The sequence below is a fragment of the Canis lupus genome, chromosome 28 (assembly GCF_011100685.1).
Source record: "Canis lupus familiaris isolate Mischka breed German Shepherd chromosome 28, alternate assembly UU_Cfam_GSD_1.0, whole genome shotgun sequence".
Lineage (NCBI taxonomy): Eukaryota > Metazoa > Chordata > Mammalia > Carnivora > Canidae > Canis > Canis lupus.
Genome location: NC_049249.1, coordinates 11,201,937 through 11,218,556, shown reverse-complemented (window position 1 = coordinate 11,218,556; position 16,620 = coordinate 11,201,937). Strand labels below are relative to the sequence as shown.

The 16,620-nt window shown below is 47.9% G+C and overlaps 1 long non-coding RNA gene across 1 annotated transcript; it reads left to right on the top strand.

Annotated features, from left to right (window-relative positions):
* The first annotated feature begins 5,440 nt into the window (after window positions 1-5,440).
* On the top strand, window positions 5,441-15,380 carry LOC102155079. The gene is made up of 3 exons (XR_005380263.1): window positions 5,441-5,525; window positions 12,243-12,318; window positions 15,020-15,380. It is a non-coding gene; the product is annotated as an uncharacterized LOC102155079 (long non-coding RNA).
* Window positions 15,381-16,620: the final 1,240 nt, after the last annotated feature.

Sequence of the window (16,620 nt, the reverse complement as noted above, 5' to 3'; positions counted from 1 at the left end):
AGCCCAACCTAATGGGTGTCTTTTTCCTTGAGCAGCCTCTCCTGGAGCTGAATTATTTGTAAAAAACAAAAACAAAAACAAAAACAAAAACAAAAAACCTGGGAATTCCATGGGCAAACTGTACTCCTAAAGCATCCCAGGTTCCAGCCAAGCGGCTCTTGCAGTCTGACCTCACTCAGCTATTGCTTATTCTCACAGGCACACCACTCCCCGACCCTGTGTGCCTTGAGAAATCCCACCCCGCTTCAAGACATGAACAAATGTCTCTTCTCAGTGGAAGCCTTTCCCAGCACCTTGGACACACATACGCAAATCCCAGCAGCATTCCAGAGCAGAACTCAATACACTCCCATGCCATCTCACAAGGACGGGGATCTTTGCCTGTTTGGTCCACTGGTGTATCCCAAGCTCCTAGGATAGTGCCTGGCACATAGAAGATGCTGTGTAAGCATTTGTTGAATGAATTAATAAACTTTCAAGACAGAACCTGCCAGCCACTTCAAGCAGGTGAACCAGCAAATTACCTTGGGATCAAAGTTCTCAGGTTGGCGAATAGACTCCTGGGAACCCCTCTCAGTTATGCAGAGGGAAGGCAAAAAGCCATTCATCCCCCAGGACCGTTTATGGCCCAATAAGGACCACTGCTCTCAATCTCCCGTGGCACTCAGAGATGATTACTGAGCAGCAGAGGGTAAATTCACAAGGGGTCCCAAAAGTCCATTGAAGGAAGTCCTGCCCAAGCCCTGCACCCTCAAAGAGGGATATGATGAGAAGTTCTCCAGTGAAGGGGACTGATGCTGGCTGAGATCTGCTTGCCAGAAAGTCACAGCACCTGCTCCAGAGGGAGGAGCATGTACACACCCACAGTCTAGCCCTAATCTTGGGCCCCGAAGTCTCAAGGAAGGGGAAGAGCTTGGGACCAAAGCTGAATCCCTCTTAGGACCCAGCCCCTTGGGCGCTGAGTGAGCATGAACTAACTGAAAGAACGAGAATTTCAGAAGCCCAAGGACAGGTCTCCTGCAGGAGACCCAGGCCACCGCATCCCTGCAGCAACAGGTGAGGACATACAGGACCATCCAGGACTGGGGCCAACGCTGAAACCCTGAGAGCTGGGGCCCATAAGCGGACAGCTCACTCCCTCCATACACCTTCCCAATCAGCACTTCACCCCACGAAGGAGCCCACTGGACTAAGCACCGTGGATTCTGGGATACTTCAGAAGTGGAGAGGAGGCCTTGCTGCAGAGATACCAGCCAATGGATTTTTTTTACATGATTTAATTGGAAAAATAAGAGCCGTGATTTTGTTTTGGCAAGCTGGTAATTTAGCGCCCATTCAAACCATTGTTTTTTAATTATTTACGCAACATGTATTTAGCAAGGATGAGGAGAAACTGATTTTCTCTTATAAAACTTGAATACCTTTCTTTAGGTTTAAAATAATGGATTTATTGCACGCATTTATTATAGGCAATTTTCTAAACTAGACAGCTTCCTGGGATGCAGAGACACCATTTAAAATTTAGATGCTAAAATAAATCACTTGTTCCTGGTAAACAGCACTGCACAGGCATTAATCAGTTTCCTGGGCTCAACCAGCGGGTGCTGGTAACCGCAGTGACCTGCAGAGGGCGCTCGGCGGGGGCGGGGGGGGGGCGCGGGGGGCTGGTGCTTGGCTGGCTGCCGCACAGGCTCAGGCAGGAGGAGAAATAAACAGTACAGAAGTAGGTCGGCAGTGGTGAGGAGGGGTTTTGTCTTGTTCTCATGTACTCTCTTGCACTACTTCAGGCCGAGCCAAACCAATTAATTTAGGCCAGGGGTCGGCAAACTTTCTGTAAAGGGCCAGATAGTAAATATTTTAGGATTGGAAAGCCAAGAGGCAAAATTGAACAGTTCCAGCTAAAGGGCTACATGGTCTTTTTTTCACATTTACATTTAGAGCTGTGAAAACCATTCTTAGCTCTTGGGCTGTAGGAGACCAGGTGGTGGGCTGGATTTGGGCTGTGGGCCATCAAGTGCCAACTCCTGATCTAAATCAGGCAGTTATCAAAGGAATATGGAAACCTGGCTGCCCAGGCCCCAGGTGTCTGACTTATTAAAGCATTGTTTTGTTGCATTTATTAGGGCAATGTCATTGTCGATACTGCTTCCAACAATACTGAATAAAATCATGATACTGCCCAATGTTTACACAGCACATTAGAGCTTCTTCCCCACCTTGATAAATGCCACCATCATCACCAAACCAAACACTGGCCAGATTTCCTTACTTCTATTCACACCCTTCCTTTCTACTCCCAGCAACTTCTGATGGTCCTCCTCCAAAACATACCTCAAAACTGACCCCTGGACTCAAACAGACACTTGCATGCCAAGCTCACAGCTCCACCCCTCACCGTGGCCAAAAGGTGGAAACAACCCAAATGTCCAACAATGGGTGAATGAGTGAACACGGCAGAATGAAAACAATGGAATATTATTCAGCCTTAAAGAGGAATGAAGTTCTAATCCATACTGAACCCCGAGGATATTATGCTAAGCAAAAAAAGCAATTACAAAATGATAAATATTGTATGAGTTCACTTCTATGAGATGCCTAGAATAGTCACACTCATAGGGCAGCAAGTGGAATAGAGGCTGCCAGGGACAGGGGTGGGAAGGAGGAATGAGGAGTTATTATTTAAAGGGGACAGATGGTTAAAAAAAAAAGTTGGGACAATACAAAAGTTCCAGAAATGGATGGTGGTAATGGTTGTACAACATTGTGAAAATCCTTAATGCTTGGATTGTACACTTAAAAATGGTAAAATAGTAAATTTTATGTTATATACACCTTATCATAATCCTAAAAATTAAAAATAAAAAAACTTTTTTAAACCAACTCACCAGTGCCATCTCCCCTGCCACCACACTACTGCAGGTAACTATGAGTTCTGGCCTCTTAACTAGTCTCCTGCTGTCCCCTGGTGTCCTACACTTCATTCCCACAGAGCCACAGAAATTGGGTAGCCACTTTCTTACTTAAAACTCTCCAGTGGTGTCTACCCTTGCTCCTCAAAGTGTGGGCAGCAGACCTGCCACCTCAGCATCTCTGGAGAGCTTGAGACACAGAATCTCAGGGCCCAGCCCAGAATATCTGCTGCCTCTGGAGGACTGAGAAACTCTGGTACAGCAGAGAAGCTCTGGTGCAGCCATGGCTGGCTGACCCACACCCAGCTGCCTGCCCTAGCTCTCCTTCCTGCCTCCACTCCTGGACTAGAAAAACTCATTCCTCTGAACTCCCTTTTCTGGCCTCCTTTGCAGCCAAGAGTGTTCTGCTTAATGAGAAGTAAACAGAATCTGCTTTATATACGTGGATGTGATGCCTAGAGCTGCTGCAGCCACTGACCACCAGCAGGGACAGGACCAACCGTGGCAGGATGTCAGCCCAAACATCATCAAACCTTGAACTTGCTGCAGGCTTCTTTCCAAGTAAGAAAAATAAAAATAAACTTCTATTTGTTTAAGCTATTAGTGTTCGACTTCTCTGCAATACATGTATTTCTAACCAATACAACTGGGTCCCCAATGCCCTGAGAATAAAGTCCAAACTCCCTGCCGATGGACACAAGACTCCTGCAGCCTGGCCCCTGCTTGACTCTGTCTCCTTCACCTACTGCTTGTCCCTCTCCTTACCAGGATCCACCACCAGCCAGCACTTCCTCGCTGTCTGTCCCTCAGCCATACCTCTGCATGACTGACTCATTATGTCAGCAAGTTCCCACTCCAAGTGTCACCTGCTCAATGGCCCCTCTCTACCAATGCATCTGAAGTAGAGCGAGGCCCATCACCTGTCTTGTCATACGTAGAGAACTGAGCATGACAAGGAATCACCATGCTTGCTCATTCATGGAGTTGGTTATTATGTGTCTCTCTACCCAACCTCACACTAGAGTTTAGGTCCCACGGAGGGGGACCAACACACAACTTGCTTGTTCCATTCACTGTTGTATCTCTGGTCCCTGGAAGAGTGGTCAGCACAAAATCAAGGCTCAGTAAATCATTGTTGATTGAATAGTGGATGGATTTATAAATACTTGCCATATCTCGTATTCAGTTCACCCTAACCACTACCCTGTGATGTCATCAGGATGAAAGTATTTAACACCTTTCCCCAATGACCACAGGGAAATCCAGAGAAGTAAAGTGGATCACAGCTACTAAATGGCATGTAGGTCCATGCATGGACACCCTGGGATCCAGTCCCAGACTCCACTCTTCATCTGCCTCATGACCTTGAACAAGTCACTTTGCCCTCACTGTGTGGTTTCCTCTTTGAAAACAGGACTGACATATCCTTCCTTGTGAGATGAAAGGAGATAGTTCATATAGAACACCTGGCTCAAAGCCTGGCATGTAGTGAGCACCGAAAACGAATAGTTATTCTCATTGTTAATTCATCTTCATTAATCATTGACATCTATAATGAGGAGGCCATAATTACTATATTAGCTTAAATGTTATTCTCAATGATAATGAATGCCACAGCCAGGACCGGTGCTGGGGTCTGCCACCGGCCCCCGCTGCCCCCTAACCACGGTCCCCACTCTCCCTCTCCACACCCCAGCAGTGGGTGAGCCGAGGGCAAAGTGCTGTGGCGTGGGGAGGGAGGGGCAGGTCAGAGGTACCCCGAACAGTGGTTCTGTTGGCTTCACTGTGTGCCTTCGGGCCTGGCCCTGCCTGCCCGGCCAAGGAGACTCACTCTGATCACACTGTGTGCAACCTTCCTCAGCAACAAGCAAGTCAGACCCCGAGCTGCTTGCTAACTCAGAGGAGCCTTTCATGGGCACCTCAAAACCTCCCTGCCTATGGCCTCAGTGGCTCCAAGAATGTTTCACTTCAGACTCAGTCAACTCCTCCTCGGGCTCCCAGGACACGTTTCAAGATGCAGCTGAAGGCAACACTGCCCGCAAGCCCTCACTGGCCTCTCTGTCTACACAGGGGCAGGTGGCAGGGAGGTGACTCTCTGAGCTCCAGACCTGTGATGGGCACAGCTAAAGGCAGCTGGGGACTCAGGTGCCCATTCAGAGTAGAACCCAGCTTGGCTCTGCTTACTATTTGGCCTCCGCTGGTCCACTCCCCACTCTCTCTGAGGGGAGCTTCTCTTCATCATAGGGTGGCAGGGAGCACAAGCTCTGGCCACCTGTGGGACCTGGGGCAAGTTGCTCAAACTCTGGAAGGCACAGAGTGTGTGTGTCAGAATCTCCTGTCTGGGAACAAAGGGGGGGGGGCCTCCACCCAAAAATGCAAGGCCTACCACTTACTGAGTGCCAACCATATGCCAGGCACTACTCTCCATGCTCTACCCTGGGCAACACTGTGAAATATGTACCATTATTACCCAATTGTGCAGATGAGGGAACAAACAAGACAAAAAGGTCTTGTTCAATGCCACACAATTAAATGAGTGGGACCAGATTTGAACCTGAGCAGCATGATGCTTGAGCCTCACACTTCCTCCCTCTGGCTCCATCAGAACTCACTGGGGTGAGCACACCATGATCTAGCTAACTCCCTCCCCCTGGCAGCGACCAGAGGCAGAAAGGGCAGGGCCCAGGCTCTTTGATCAGCCTGCCAGACATAGCATCAGCTGCCCCAAAGGTCAGATGGGCCCCACTTATGAGGTCCCGCCAATGGACATGGAAGCTGCTAATGAGGGCATCGTGACAGGCAGAGGCCAGTGTGCCAGCTTCTCAGGAGATGGCTCTCACGTCAGGGGCACAATGAAGGGTCTTAGGGATGAGCAGTGGGCCCCTGCTGGGACCAGGTGTTCTGGGTTCCTGCCTCCCCTCCCTCTCATTCCTTGGAAAGTTCTGTCCTGACTCCTTCTTTCTTCTGTCTTTTCTCCTTCTCTGACCACCTGGAGGCCAATGACCTAGAGTCTAGCCGCATAAAGATTCCCTTTTTCCTCCAAAGCTGGAGAGGACTGAAGAAGCAGACATTTGCATTCCCATCCTCTCCTCTCTGCCTGATTGACAAATGAAGTTACTGAGACCCAAGCATCATAGAATCACAGGCTCTCACAGAATGCCACTCTTAGAAGGACTTGAGAATCTTCCTGTCCAGGCTTCCCAACAGGGAGTAGTACTGTCCCCTAGGAGTAGTTAGAAAGTGTGAGGTTCTTTGGGTGGTCACAATACCTAGGGATACTTTTGGTGTGGTCCAAGGATATTAAATGCCCTGCATTGCATTAGAACAGTTCTGCACAGTGAAGAAATGCACCACCCAAAATGCCAGCAGTGCCCCCTGCCCACCAGTTTCTATAGCAGTTTCTATAGAAAAGGAAACTGAAACTCAATGAGGAAGAGTGATTCAGTCAAGGTCACCGTGGCCGAAGCTGCCAGTCGCCTACCAGTTTCCCTTTCCTCATCTTCCTTAGAAAAAGAATCCTACGAATAGCCAAGTGCCACCCAGCTCAGAGATTCCATCTCCCCATTTCCCCAGGAGCTCCATGTGAGCTGTAGGCAAAGTGAGGCCCATGAGGTTTAGCAGGTGTACTGGCCAGGACTGCCAAGGAGTCTCCTTGAATGAAGGTGTGCCCTTTTCCTGACTTCCTTCTCCTCCTGCCCAAACCTCAGATGGAGCCTGAGCAGCATCTCAGGCCATGAGGCAACACATGAAGGACAGAGGAGCAGCAAGATGGAAGGCGTCCGAGGCCCCAAAAATGTGGGGTCAGTACCCAGCCCCAGGCTACCTACCTTTAGATGTCAGTGACATGAGACAGAAATAAACTCTTTTTAAAGCTACTATTATGGGGATCCCTGGGTGGCGCAGCGGTTTGGCGCCTGCCTTTGGCCCAGGGCACGATCCTGGAGACCCGGGATCGAATCCTACGTTGGGCTCCCGGTGCATGGAGCCTGCTTCTCCCTCTGCCTATGTCTATGCCTCTCTCTCTCTTTCTCATTGTGTGCCTATCATAAATAAAAAATAAAAGTAAATAAATAAATAAAGCTACTATTATTTGGGAGATTTTCCTAAATTTATATAATCTTGTAATTCATTCAGATTAATATTCTTCAAACATGGTTTGAGCATCTAAATGCATCGAGCAGCATGTTGGGAATTTTTAGTCATTACCTTGGGAGATAATCTTAGGAAATCTGATTCTTAATCACTTGATCCCTACAAACTATTAAGAAACCAAAGGCCTGGGGCATCTGGGTGGCTCAGTGGTTGATCATCTGCCTTTGGCTCAGGTCGTGATCCTGGGGCCTGGGGATCCAGTCTTGCATTGGTCTCCCTGCAGGGAGCCTGCTTCTCCCTCTGCCTATGTCTCTGCCTCTCTCTGTGTGTCTCTCATGATTAAATAAATAAAATCTTTAAAAAGGGGTGGGGGGGACCAAAGACCTAAAAAAAGGAAATAACTTCCTTATCCACAGCAACGAATAAGCAAAGCCAGGACTGAAACCAAATCTCCAGAATCCTTGACTCTCACTACTTCTGCTGGTAGCAAAAGAGAAAAATGTGGGCCAAGAGAGTAACTATATTAAGGATGGCACTGCTCATCCTGCATGACTAATGCAGATGTGTCCTTAGCCAATATGGGCTCTTTGTGATGAAAATAAGCCCCGGCAGGTAGCAAAGTCTCCTTTAGTGAATAAGGTTAGGGTTGCTGTTTCTCAAGTAGTTACAGTCATAGGCACTCATTCTTCGTGTGAACTCCTGGTCACAGTGGACAAAGTAATTCAGGCCAGTTCTCCACTGAGGACAATGAATGGAAGGTGGGCCAAAAACTTGGACAAACACCTTCCTAAAAACAACAAAGACAACAAAGTGCTGAGGAATTGCCAGGCTAAGATCTGGGAGAAGACAAGAATTCAGAGCTATCCGCCTAAGCCTACAAAGTTGCTTTTGTCCAGAGGACATCTGCCCACCCAAAAGAAATAGGTCCCGGAGCAGGAAGTGGGCTTTGAGTAACCTCATTGCTGGAAGGAAAGAAGTGAAAACAAGAGCTTGCCCTAGGTAGTAACTCTGAAAACCCATGCCCCACACAGAATTGGAACTACACGACCTAGGTGAAGTGGAGAATCGGTAGGGAATGAATTTGGCATAAACCAGCCCTCACACAGACTTGCACCCTGATTTCTTACTTGGCAGTATCAAGCCTTGAGGTTGAATTGTAATGGTCCCAGAATGGTAACACCCCCCCCAAGCTCTTGGCTGAAGCAAATAAAAGTACTTTCTGGATTTTGAATCCAAGACTTCAAAATATTATTCCAACCTACATGAGAAGAACCAAAGAAACAGCAGTCCATAGAAACATACCCAAAAGGACATGAAGTATTGGTATTATCAGACTCAAACAAACAAACAAAAAAACAACTATGCTTACTGTGTTCAAAGAAAGAAAAACAAACTGAAAAATCTGGCAGGGACGAAAAACTAAAGTGACATAGCATATTTGGAAAAGAACCAAATAGAAATTCTAGCTCTGAAAAAAAAATTAAATTGATATCCCAAGGGATGGGGTGGACAGCAGATTAGACACAGCTAAAAAGAGAAATGGTGAATTGGAAGTTAAGTGGAAAGAAAGAAAGAAATGCAGCCCACAGAGATTAAAGATGGAAAACACAATAGTGAGAGTAGGAGACCTAGAATATAGAGCAAGAAGGGGTATCATACTTTTAATAGAAATCCCAGAAGGAGAGAACAAAAAGCATGTGACCAGGCGTTGAATCTATTCTATGGGAGTCTATTATGGTAATGAAGTGTTATGGTAATGAAGTGTTTTTGCCCTCACAGAAGTAGAACACTGGTCACAAGCTGGGGGGTGGGGGGTGGGGGTGGAGGTGGGGTGGGAAGGCTAAAGTTATCCTCTGTCAAAGCTTTCTGCTAATTTTCAACCAGCCAAATCCTAAGCAGAGGGAGTTCCCGCTGACATCAGTCTGAAGCCTGAGATGGCAGAGTTTTGCAAGACACAGGAAGGGGCCTGGAATTGGGGCTCTGCTCTCTTGAGAGGTGAAGAAGAGTACCTATAGAAAACAGGGTGAGGACAGAAGAGGGGGGTGAGGGTGTCGAGAGACACCAGGGGGAGGAGCCTAAGGAAGTCTGGGAAAAAAGAGTGAGGACCTGAGAGGGGTCCCCAGGAATACCTCTGAAGGGTCAAACTGCACTTGACATCTCTCCCCCAAGCATCTGGTTTCCAATGGCCCAGTTATATGGATCCTCAGGTGGGGTTCTATCACCTGGGGCGGGCCTCTCAAGCCAAATTTAAAGCAGTTCCAGGCTACCTCTCCCTCATGCACAGCCCTCAGCCATCCACAGGGAATATGCACACTTCCTTTGCCTTGCCACCCACAGAAGTAGAATTGGCTCCCAAAGCAGAGCTTTGTTTCCTCACTCTTCACTCTGCCTTCTCAAGCTGAAAGTCACAGTTTCACCTTTGGACTCCCTAGATTTAAGTCAGACGTGGCTTCCTGGGCCCCTACCCCCATCCCTACACCAGGAGACAGATATCACCTCCCTCAGTAGTCTCCATGAAGCTCACCATACCAGGTCTGAGGTAGAGGGAAATGCCCCCTTTGGGGTTGGGACCCCAACTGCCCAAGGGGTTGGGACTCATAACACAGCTTTCTACAAAGAAATTCTCTCAAAAGTCCCCCAAATCTCCAGTTCCTCATGCTCTTTTGCCCTCAGTATGGGTGGGCCCTCTCCCTGGTTCTCAACCACAGTGTGCCCTATAAGTTCTTCTGATGAGCAGTCTTTGTCTTCATGCCCCAGCCAAAACTGCAACAGGAAGAGTCCTGATTTCATGTCTCATTATGTGTGTCACTACAAATACATAGAAAATTCTGGAAGGATACACAATATAATGCTAACAACAGTAATAACCAGAATTTGGGGGTGTGGGCGAGTTTTGTTTTCTTTATTTATTTTCTAAAGATTTTATTTATTCATTCATGAGAGACATAGAGAGAGGCAGAGACACAGGCAGAGGGAGAAGCAGGCTCCATGCAGGGAGCCTGATGTGAGACTGGATCCCAGGACCCCAAGGATCATGACTTGAGCCAAAGGCAGACACTCAACCACTGAGCCACCCAAGTGCCCTAAGTTTTGTCTATTTCACTTTTATGCACATTTCAGATTTTCTAAGACACACTGTTTACAGACCAAAAAAAAAAAAAAAAAAATCTAATAAACGAGTGGGGAGGGAGGAGGAGAAAGAGAAAGACAATGTGGTTCCTGAAGCAAACATTGTTGGGTGTTCCCCATTTCTTCCTCATCAAATAACCCTTCAAAAATTGTTTTCCTGTGTCAGGCAGCCTGAGCTTCAGAGGTGGCTGGACGATTCTGCTCCAAACTGACGCTTGTCAGTCACTTGCCATAATTCCTTTCCCCCTCCAGTGACGGACCGTCTTACTTAGAAGAGAACATGTGACACAATAGAATAAATTGTGAAAGATCCGTGCAATGAGCTATTATTTAACGGGACAGTGCAGTAAGCTATCAAGCCACAGAAAGACATGGAAAAAAGTTTAAATATGTATTGCTAAGTGAAAGAAGCCAATCTGATTCCAATTCTATGACATTCTGGAAAAGCAAAACTATGGAGGGGATAAAAAGATCAGTGGTTGCCAGGGGTTATGGAGGAAGGAGTTGAATAGTTGTGAGTGGTTGGCACACAGAGGATTTTAGGGCAGTGAAACTATTCTGCAGGATACTCCCAACAGCAGATACATGTCATTAAATATCTGTCCAAACCCACAGAACCACAACACCAAGAGTGAACCTGCACATGAACTACTATGGACTGAGGGACAATGATGTGTGGACACAGGTTCCTCAACTGTTACAGATGGCCACTGTGGGGGGGGGGGGCGGGGTGTCCATGGTAAGGGAGACTGTGGGGTATGGGGTGGGGTACAGGGGACATCTGAGAACTCTCTGTACTTTCCTCTCACTTTTTGCTGTGAACCTAAAAAGGCTTAAAAAACATAGTCTATTAAAAATAAAAAGTTTTGAAAAGACACGAGAAAAGAAATAGTTCCTTTCCTGCTGTTACTGGGGCCTTGTGAAGTGCAATGCAGCACCCAGTGATTCGCCATGGAAAGGTGGAGAGTACGTGGCTCACGGGCAACACAGCACAAGTGGTCCCCCCCAACCCCAGCACAGGTTAACAGGGGTGCAATGGCAGCGAGTTTTAAGACCTTCGTGAAACAAATCAAAGGTCAGTCTCCACTTTATTATCACCCAACAACACTTTTTAAGCTATATTAGTGATAATGATAACCCTTCCCTAAAAAAAAAACTTCTTGTCTGGTCTAAGTTCTAAAACAAGTGCCACTAGTGCCACTGTCAGAGTTGGGCTTCAATACATGTGAACTTTGCACATCTTCCATACTTAGCCTTTCATAAGCACGTATTCCACCTGACGGCTAACCCAGAAAGCTCCCGGTCATTTGGGCAGCCTTTGATAACAGGCAGACTTAGCTACACATGCAGTATTTTTTTTTTAATTAGTAGACTTCATTTTTTAGAGCGGTTTTAGCTTTACAGAAAAACTGAGTGCATATGGTCTCCCATATTATTACAGTCATGCATTAATGTGGTGCACTTGTAGAATTGATGAACCAATATTGATACACCATTATTAACTAAAATCCATAGTTTACATTAGGGTTCACTCTTTGCCATGTAAGTTCTATGCATTTTAACAAATGTACAATGTATTCACCATTCCAGTATCTATATATATATAGTTTCACTGCCCTAAAAATCCCCTATGCTCCACCTACTCATCCCTCTCTGAACCCCTGGTAATTACTGATCTTTACTATCTCCCTAGTTTGACCTTTTCCAGAATGTCAGAGTTGCAATCACGTAGCATGCCAGACTGGCTTATTTCCCTTAACAATATGCACTTAAGGATACTCCATGTTTTTCATGGCTTGATAGATCATTTCATCTTCTTTTTCTTGATGTTCTGGAACACCCATACATGTTCCATTGTCTGAATATACCATAGTTTGTCCATTCACCTGCTGAAGGACACGCTGCTTGCTTCCCACCAGTGTGTTTCTAGGATGAGTCCCTAAACGGTCAGAATCATTCAGATGCAGTTTGTGTCTCCAAACCCTATGATAGTAGACATTCCTGCCTTTTAACAGTAAATCCAAAATAAAGAATGACAGCCAACTGAGCATGAAAACAAAACAATACAAAATAGAACTTGAGTTTCTTCAATTCTGTTTTTCTTTTCTCTAGGACCACTTGGAGGTTATGTTTAAAATCCAAAAGTGCAAAGCAGAATGAAAACTGACAAATAGAATGCTTTTGTTTGGTAAGCACAGCATTTGTTTATATGTGAAATATCTTATTGAATTTGAACAGTATCTTTAAAATTGAAATTTCTTCTGTTTCTTATTTCAAAACTGTACAACAAATTAAGAAAATAATTATTACTGGGGCACCTGGGTGACTCAGTCAGTTAAGTGTCCAACTCTTGGTTTCAACTCAGGTCATGACCTCAGAGTCATGAGATTGAGCCCTGTGTTGAGCTCCACACTCAGCACAGTCTGCTTGAGATTCTCTCCCTCTCCTCCCTCTCCCCTGCCTCTCCCCCCCATTCATGCTTATACTCTCACTCTCTCTAAAATAAATAAATAAATAAATAAATAAATAAATAAATAAATAAATAAAATCTTTTTGAAAAAATAATTATTATATTATTACATGATTATTAGTCAAAATAATTTCATTATGTTCATAATTCTAAGATGGCCTCTAAGATTCCTGCCACCTGGTATACATGGCATGAATAATCTCCTCACCTTGAGTATGGATGGTACCAGTGAATATAATGGACTATTACAATCATTTGACTTTGAGTTAATCAAAAGGGAGATTACCCTGGTGGGCCTGGCCTAATTAGGTGAGTTCTCTAAAGGAAGACGACAAGTCCTTTTAAAGAAAGGTCTTTCCTGCTATCCTTGAAGATGCAGCCTCCCTGAATTCCATAGCTACAAGGAAACTAATTCTGCCAAAAGTTACAGATGCTTGAAAGAGGAGCCCCAGCCTCAGATGACCCCACTCCCACCCCATGCCTTGACTGCAACTTCATGAGACCCTGAGCATGAGCAGACGACCCAGCTAACCCTGCTGGGCTCCCCTGACCAACAGAAACTCAGATGATAAATATGTGTTGTTTTAAGCTGCTAAGCCTACAGAAATTTGTTACAGCAGCATGTGCCAAAACAGAGAAAGTTATGTGTCTTAGCTGGGATCACACCGTTAGTAAGTGGCCAAACCAGGCTGGAGGCCAGGCCTGTCTGATTCTGCCCTGATGGGTTTGTCCCATGGATGCTCCTGCAGGTAGCAGGTGCACTACACGCCCTCCCTGCCGGCTTGTCAGGTTGTGATGGTGACTTGCAGTGGTTTCTGGTGATGACAGAGCCTGCAGCTCAGAAGGGCACTGTGGAGGAGGCAGGGCCCCTCACAGATGCATAGACTGCTCCACCTCCATCCCATCTGTTCACTGGAAGGGCAAGTGGAGATGCAGGCCCCCAGTCATGGCCTGTCTCAGTCGCCTGATTATTCCCTCCACAGCACATCTGCCATGACCCCACTTGGACATCTTGCCTTGGCCTGGCCTTCCACATGGGAAAGTCAGCCCTGTGACAGTCCTCATCTGACATGGGCTCCCAGGGCCTGTCAGGGTTCAGGGCACACAGTAGGCACTCCATGACATTTGGTGAATGGATCACAGTGTGAAAAAATGAAAACCTCTCTTCCTCCTCCGATCCCAAGGGCCACAGGGGCTGAGATACATTGTCTGATGCCCAGGAAACTCCATCCTTTCTCCTCCTTTCCCATGGCCCCATCTCCTGGACTCTAGGGCTCCAGGGACTGCTCTGTTGCGGGGCATATGGGGGAGTGAAGCCCCACCCTTGCCAGCTCTGCTCCAAATCACCCCCACTCCACCCCACTGAGGAGCTTCCAGGACAGCCGCAGCCCCCCACGGCCCCAGCGGCCTGGAGCCTCCCAGGTCCCCAGACATGGCACCTGCTCCCTCTGCTGGCAGAACTGGGCAAGTGCATGGAGATCCCTCAAGGAGATGCTGGAAAGGCCGGGACACAGAAGGAACCCCTAAGCCTAGAAAGATCCAGGGTGGGAAGGGGTTGGAAGAAGGCCAACCAGGCCAGGCCTGTGAGGAGCTCCTGCCCTGAGGCTTGCGAGCCTGGAGCACACCCTTACCTCAGCCCCACTCGTGGGGCTGGCAAAACAGCAACATGCCTCAGATGCTCTTGGGGAAGCATGGCTGGATAGGGAACTCAGACCAGGAAGGGGAACACGGCTTCCACCAGAAGAGTACGTGACTCACGGGAGACGCTGCCCTCTTGCAGCCCAGCCCTGAGAGCTACCTGGTTTTATCCCACCATCATAAGGGCTCCTTCCACACACATGCCTACTACACACACCCCTCATCTATGCCTGAAGCAGTCATGCTGGGTGGATGCTATTACTTCTACCACAGAGATGAGGAAACTGAGGCACAAAGGAAGTGGCAGAGTCAGAATTTGAACCCAGGCCAGGGTGGCTCTACAAGTCCTCGTTCTTCACATGACCTTTCCATGTATGTGCACCTCATATACTCTTTCTAGTCCTAATCCAAGAAGGCCTCACTACCCTAGATGGTCACATGTGGCTTCCAAGACAAGGCTGGCTGGGGTGCGGCTGAAGCTGAGGGCGGTGCCTGGGGTGGGGAGTGGCCGGGCTCCAGGACCACACAGCACTACGAGCCCCCCCCCCGCCCCCCGCTGGGTCACCTTGGGCAAATCACTTAACCTCTCTGAACCACTATATTCTCATCTGCAAAAGAAGCATCATTCCTGACTTAGAAAGTGGTTGTGGGGATTAGAGATCACGCGCGTCAAGCTCGCAGCTCAGCAGCACAGAGCACCTGGGCACAGAACAGCTTTATTATTCGTGGTTACTGTGGGGTTACTGCAGTGTCTGATATTCCTCCCTGTCCTTGAACGCAGGCCAGCCTGAGCGACTTGTTGCTGATGAGTGGAATACAGCAGAAGTGACAGTGTGCACTTCAGCCAGCAGGCAGCAAACGGTACGTCCCCTCCATGCCTACTTCTAGATCAGTTGCTGCAGGGAAGCCGGCTGCCATATTGTGGGGACACTGGGGCTGTCCGTATGGCCTCTGGCCAGCAGCCACATGCATGAACTTGGAAGCAGTCCTCCAGCCCCCGCCAACATCTTGATTGTAACCTCATCGGAGATCCCGAGTCAGAACTACCCACCTAAGCCACTCCTGAGTTCCTAACCCACAGAGGCGGTGGAGATCATAAATGCTTGCCATCCTAAGTTTGTTGTTTATTAGCTATAAAAATATAAGCAGGGCAGCCCAGGTGGCTCAGTGGCTTAGCACCGCCTTCAGTTCAGGGCCTGATTCTGGAGACCTGAGATCGAGTCCCACATCAGGCTCCCTGCATGGAGCCTGCTTCTCCCTCTGCCTGTGTCTCTGCCTCTCTCTCTCTCTCTCTCTCTCTCTCTCTCTGTGTGTGTGTGTGTCTCTCATGAATAAATAAAATCTTTAAAAATATATATATAAGCAATACATTTTAGCATCAGCATCCTAGGACAGCAATTGCTTTGGAGTCAAGCTGCCCCAGACTCCTCCATAGCTGCGGTCACAGGGACTCTGCACTGAAGAGGTTCCTGGCCATGAAAAAAAGGATAACTAATATTTACTGAGCACTTGCCATCTGCCAGGCATGGAGCCAAGCACTTTCCACTTATCCTCCTAACAAAACCCCAAGAGGGAAATACTATCGCCCTCATTGTGCAGATGGGGAAACTGAGGTGCGAAAGGTTGAATAACCCACTCAAGATCACACAGGGCAGGATTTGACTCAAACTCCAAGTGCTTAACCAGTATACTGCGTGGCCCCCTGAAGGGCACAGTGGCTCAAAGGCCCATTCCCCGCTCGTGTCCCACTCAGCCCCCACCACTGCCACCACACCCTCCCTCCTGTGAGTGTGACTAACACAGGCCCTGGGACAGATCCCACCCAGCCTGCGACCCTTAGCCAAGGCAGTGCTTCGGTCCTCTCCCTCCTATCGGGGTGAGCCCACCCTTCACTCCATGCTTGGTCACAGAGTATGTTCATGATCAAAGGGCCCTTCTGCCCCCCAAGTCATGTAGTCCAGTGCCCCTTCCCATTCATCCATAGAAAGAGGCCCAGAGAAGTGCAGTGGGTTATCTAAGGACACAGAAGCAGCCAAGGAAGAAACGAGCTGGAACCCAGGTCTCCCACCTTCTCTCCTGCACACAGGGGCTGCCTTTCTCAGCATCACCTGCCCCAGTGCCCACTATGGGCTCCATCCACCCACCCAGATACCCAAAGTTGGGACCAGAGGCCAAACTTCCCAGCATCCTCCACTGCCCCAGCCCCTGAGGAAGCCAGGAGGAGGGGGCTTATCTCCACCTGTGAGTTGATGTTGTCTCACCCCACCCCCACCCTCCCTGCCAGGCTGCCTTGATTAATGGGCTGGTGCTATCTTATCTCCCAGCTGCAGCGGTTAGGGATTAATGGGTAGTGGCAGGGCCCCAGGAGGACACATTCTGCCC